The following is a 6,112-nucleotide window of genomic DNA, read 5'->3' on the forward strand; positions in this document are numbered from 1 at the left end:
TCTGCCAACAGTTAGTGTCCTCAGTTCCCAAACGCTTACTGAGTGTTGTTAGAAGGAAAGGTGATGTAACACAGTGGTAAACATACTACTTTTTGAAACATGTTGCAGGCATCCATTTCAAAATGAGCAAATATTTGCACAAAAACGAAAAAGTTTATCAGTTTGAACATTAAATATCTTGTCTTTGTGGTGTATTCAATTGAATATAGGTTGAAGAGGATTTGCAAATCATTGTATTCTGTTTTATTTGCATTTTACATAATGTCCCAACTTCATTGGAATTGGGGTTGTATATTTAAAACAATCTCTCTCATATTTGCTGTGTAGAATAAAATACAAAGTGTATTTTTCCTTTGTCACTGCATATGTGTGAATACATTTGCGTGTGTGTCAGCCTTCCTGTAATGTTGCGACATGACCGTCTTGGCAGATCCTCCTTGTTCTGGCTGGATGAACTCTGTTTGACTCTGAGTGCATCACTGCTGATCTGGCAGACACACCTCTCTCACCGGGCTATAACAGGTAGAAACCAGGAAACTGGTTTCTGGAATCACAGAAAAACCACATAATTAAGGAATTGAGACAGTGTGTCTGCGTGGGTGTTTTCCATACATCTGTGATTCACCGTGCATTCATGCAGTGTCTTGGTAACAAGTTTATGTGAAAACGAAAAGATTAAAGAGTGCTGGACTTGACAGCTGCAGTCACACCAGTTTGTCTGGCTAATTAAGTAACATGAATTGCACTATTGTTAAAGTGGAAGAAGATGATGATTTGTAAAGGGCAAAGAGTGTGTGCATAAATTAATTTTTTGTCAAAAAACGAAGTTCAACCTGAAAATGCTCTTCAGTCATCTATATATTCAAAGTCAGGTGGCCTCTATGTACGTGTGTGTGTGTGTGTGTGTGTGTGTGTGTGTGTGTGGTGTGTGTGTGTGGTGTGTGTGTGGTGTGTGTGTGTGTGTGTGTGTGAGACTTCGATCACAGACAAACTGGGGAAAGTTGCTGTTTGGTATGTGTATGTATTTTGGGTCAAGGATGAACGTCGCCAAAACAGAAAGTTGATAGGACTAATATTTTTGGAGAAACTATTAGCTAACAACAGTGAACAATGGATGTTGAAAATTACGTTCTGGACTTGCAAGTTATTCCAGCAGGTGGCGGTAAAACATCTATCAATAGCAAAGTGCAGTCTGTGTACGTGTATGCATGCATGTGTGGCAAAGTGGACAAATTACCTTTAATCGTCAACACAATTGGAAATCATAAATAAACGTGATAGGTCGGAATTCTGACACCACCCTGGGAGTTTCACCCAGGGAATTCGGCAATTAAAATAACTTCAACTCAAGACAGAGAAGTGGTTCCAAAATACAAAATAATTTACTAACAATGAAACTATTTAAAATGACAATCCTAACTTTAAAACACTATTAAACATAGCCAGATGAGGGTGCCCTTGCTCCATGCAGCTCAGCAGCACACGCAGCTGTCAATCTGAGACTGAGAAAGCCTCCCAGTCATCCACAATAAATGTCAAGGCAGCGCAGTGGGCAGGGCACATCCAAACGGCCTATCAGGGCAAAACCTCCTGGCAGAATGTCAGGGCAAAGCCGCAGGGCTTCCTTCCGCGGCTCGATCCACAATCCTACATTTCAGACAAGCATAAATAACAAATATCTGAAGGAAGAGGAGGCTCACTTCCCGCAATTCATACCGAACCATCCGTCACAGCAATCAGCTGTGAATCAACCCTGCACCGTAGTGCCAAATGGTGACACAAGCACCCTGCAGCACACAGCCAACGACAGTTCCCACAGGGGTCTCTAAACAACGAAACCATTCAAGTAAACACTCAGCAACACACACATCAATGCGCCCACAATTGTGGCTGGTGCCTACATGTCCTCACTGGAACATGGAAGTGAACACACCCAACAAACACCTGCAGCTGTTCTTCAGCGAGCGAGAGAGAAAAGAGCACACTCTGCCTTCTTTTATACCAACATTCTCCTGCACTGATTGGCCCAACTCAACCCACCAGCTGAAAATCATTAAGATCATCCATCTTGCTACAATCCACCCCCACAAACTGAATCGTGGCCCTGACGATGGAACAGCCTAAACCATTCCAACCCCCGCCCCAATTAATATTCCCTACACTACACAGGGTTGGAAGGACCCACATGCACTGCAGACTGCGGAAGATGGTGAACATTAGAATGATGACGCGCAGTGGTCCTAGTTGTCCACCAAAGTGCAAACTCCTTCAATAGTGGGGAGGGAAAAAAGTACGAGAATCCACAGGAACAGAATACCCCTGGCAAAGATGGCACAATTGCCACTGGGTCTGCCGGTGGACTCAACTGCGGAGGAGCAGATAAACTCACAAACTCTGCAACCTCTACCTGCGGGGCAGGTTGGGTCACCATTTCCCCTGAAACCGGAGTAGACACGGGATCCTCAGACCCTGACACCAACCACCAGTCATTATGCCACCGCCTGTCCACTGACGACTCCGCTGAGGGCGGAGAAAGCTCCACTGAGGGCAGGAGAAAGAACTACAGCCTCGTCAAGGGAATCAACACATACCACTGCCTTCAACAAAGAACAATTAACCTGCTTGGCTCTGGTTTAAATCCTCTTTAGGGGCGATTGTATAAACCATTCCCTCCTCCTGTGGTGCCCTCAAGACACTGTACATCACCGAGGACCACTGATCCTGGATCTTATAAGGCCCCCCGTATCCCCAAAATCTCACAATCAGACCAACTGGCGTCCTTCAGGGGAACATCATGGACACGCTGGTCATGATGTTTCTTGCGGCGCTCTGCAGCAGCCTTCAGCCAATCTCGAGCTCCATCAGAAGCCATCTGCAAGCAGGTCTGGTGATCCTGGACCCACTCATGAACAAAGCCACCCACAAGCTCCTGAACTTGACCAAACAGAAAGTCAACTGGGAGTCTCAGCTCCTTACCAAACATCAGCAGAAAAGGAGACTCACCAGTTGCATGATGCGGAGTAGTGTTGTAAGCATACAGAACCTGGGGCAAACAGCACCCAATCATGCTTCCAAGACACCGGCAGCGTATGCAACAGATCATGGAGCGTTCTATTAAAACACTCACATTTCCCATTCACAGGTGGATGGTATGGCATGGTACAGGACTTCTCTGTGCCATAAAAGCCACACAACTGCTGAATCAATACACTCTCAAAACTCTGCCCCTGATCAGAATGTATCCGGGCTGGAATCCTAAACCTCGAGAATCACTCTGTAACCAAAACTCAAGCTACCGTAGCAGCCTGCTGGTCACGGATAGGGACTGCCACGTGTACTTACTGCTGATGTTAGTCATCAAAGAACGTCTTCTACTCCACCACGACTAGGCTCTAAAATGGTAAAATCACTGGCAAGAATCTCATTAGGCTGGGACGCCAACTGGTGTCCCATAGGGCCAAAAGCCACTGGTTGACTCTGAATCTGCCACCTCCACAGACATCCCTGGCCAATAGTACTGCTGACATAGAAGCTCTAGGGTCCTCTTGACCCCTTGATGACCATGCCCTTGATGAACCTCAGTCAACACATTGGCTTCTAAAGCTGCAGGCAACACCAACTGCAACACAGCCCCAGCTCCATTGGGCCTTAACACCTGACGTTACAAAACACTGTCCCTCTCCACCAACCGGTCCCACTGCCAAAGCAGCACCTGCGTTGACCGCGACACCCATTTCCACTCTTCCTTATTAGGATCCCTTTTACGCTCCCACAATGCCAAGGCCTCCTGAATAAGTGAGTCAACTGCTGCAGCACAGCCAGGTCAGATTGGAAGACGGTGGGGCAACACTGCAACAAACAGCTTACATCACATCCACCTTGTTCCCCTGGCAAACCTGCTGCAAAGGCTCTGGAAGCCGTGCACCACCAACCATTACCTGGAAATCCTGTGCCCCAGGAGGCTGCTGACAGGAGAGGGCATCAGCGTTCTTACTGCAATGACCTGAGCGATACTTAACCTCAAAATTAAATGAGGCAAGCTACGCTGCCCAATGTTGCTCAGTGGCCTCAAGCCTTGTGGATGACAAATGACTCAGTGGTTTGTTGTCAGTATAAACAATGCACTTATGGCCCAACAGGTACTCCCTGAACTTCTCAGTCATTTCCACTTGAGTACCAAAAACTCCAACTTTATGGAGCTGTAATTCACCATGTTACGCTCAGTGGGCCTTAAACCCACGGCTCACATAAGCGATCGGCTTAACTTTACAATCCTGTTCCTGGGACAGCACTGCTCTCAACTCCCCAATAGCTAGCATCCACCTCCAAAACAATGGAAATTAAAATCAGCATATGCCAGCACGGGTGTGGAGGTAAGTTTAGCTTTCAGTGCCTCAAACCTACGGCCACATTCCTCTGTCCAATGACCCCAAACTGGCTGATCTGCCCGACTTGGGCTTCACACCAGCAACTCAGCTACCACCTTATGCAGGGGTGCTGCCAACCTTGCAAAACCCTCTACAAACTGGCGGTAGTAGCTGGCAAAGAACAAGAAAGAGAGCAGTTACGAAAGTGTGGCCAGAGCCGGCCAATGGGCAACCACCTCCACTTTACCAGGGTCAGTGGTATCGGAGATGACATGCCCCAAGCAACACACTTCCTGCTGGAAAAAGACACACTTCTTGAGTTTCACCTTTAATCCCTCATGCTGCAACTGCTCCAGCACCACCCTCAACCTATCCAGATGTTGCTCAATAGTAGAGGAAAAAAATCACATCATCCAAATACAACAATAAAGACAGACACAGTTGGTCATCAGAAATCCTCTGCATCAGTCTCTGAAAGGTACCAGGAGCATTACAAAGCCCAAAGGGCGTATGGTTCCACTCAAACAGACCAAAAGGCATGCAAAAGGCTGTCTTGTGATGATCAGTCTTCGACACAGGAACCTGGTTATACCCAGTCACCAGATCCATAGTAGAAAACCAACGAGTCCCCATGAGGACATCCAAGGCAAAGGGAAGGTATCCTTCCTCGTTTTTCCATTCAGGAGCCTATAGTCAACACACATAAGCAAAGTACCATTCTTCTTCTTAACCAGCACAATAGGAGAGGCATAGGGACTGCTACTCCCCCTAATAACTTGTGCTCCAAGCAGCTGATTGATCTGATCTTTAACCACCTCATACTGAGATGGTGGAATCCTGCTGTACTGCTGTCGCACTGGAACATTATCCAGGAGCAGAATCTCATGTGATATTAGGTCAGTACCCAGATCTCCATATTGGGCTGAACAGACAGAACTAAACTGACTGAACAATGCTCTCACCTTACCTTGTACCACCAAAAGTAAGTGACCCAACTCCAAGGCTGCAATCTGATCCCGCACTGATGGAGAAATGGACTGTGAGGCCAACATCGCCTCCACTGGAAGCACCTCAGCAACCCCCACAGGCAAACTCACAACCTGCACTTCCTCTAGAGTGCCAACCATAGCCCAGGGACATAGTCACACATCCATGGACCCCACATTCACCACCAGAATCTAGACTGTACCCCGTTCCACCTGCACCAAAGCAGGAGATGCCAACAGTCTGGCAGGCAAGCCAGACTCCACAGGCTCAAACACGACCACCCCACCAGAATACCACTCTGAGCATGTGGCCTTAACAAACTTCATCACACCACTGGGATCTGACAAGCCTCTCCCCATGAACCATAACCTTCCCTGCTCCTCGGTCAGCAATACCACTGGCTTCATGACACTTCTGGAATGCCTGCGTGACACGCTCAGGGGCTTCAGCCACCACCGGCAGATCAAACAGGGAAACCCCTTACTGCCCAAAAAGTTCCCCATAGCACCTGCGGATGGCATTCATCCCCAGGACGCTAGGAACCTGCGGAGACACACCATGCAAATCTTTATCCACCAAGATGCCACACTCTGGCAACAGCTTACCACAAACCTCCACATCCAACTCCAAATAGCCCAGGTAAGGGATGGCTAAACCATTAGCCGCTTTAAGCTGTAGCTAATGACAGGATTTCAGCCACCCCAAACCCCATGGCTCAAACTACTGATGATAAAAAGACTCCAGAACAGTTGCCACCA

At 47.5% G+C, this 6,112-nt stretch overlaps 1 long non-coding RNA gene across 1 annotated transcript; it reads right to left on the bottom strand.

The window, feature by feature from the left end:
• Positions 1-2,791: 2,791 nt before the first annotated feature.
• LOC117523034 lies at positions 2,792-4,770 on the bottom strand. The gene is made up of 3 exons (XR_004564392.1): positions 4,730-4,770; positions 3,933-3,938; positions 2,792-2,971 (listed from the first exon to the last, which is right to left on the bottom strand). It is a non-coding gene; the product is annotated as an uncharacterized LOC117523034 (long non-coding RNA).
• Between the last annotated feature and the right edge of the window lie 1,342 nt (positions 4,771-6,112).

Source organism: Thalassophryne amazonica, chromosome 13 (assembly GCF_902500255.1).
Source record: "Thalassophryne amazonica chromosome 13, fThaAma1.1, whole genome shotgun sequence".
In the NCBI taxonomy this organism is placed as follows: Eukaryota; Metazoa; Chordata; class Actinopteri; order Batrachoidiformes; family Batrachoididae; genus Thalassophryne; species Thalassophryne amazonica.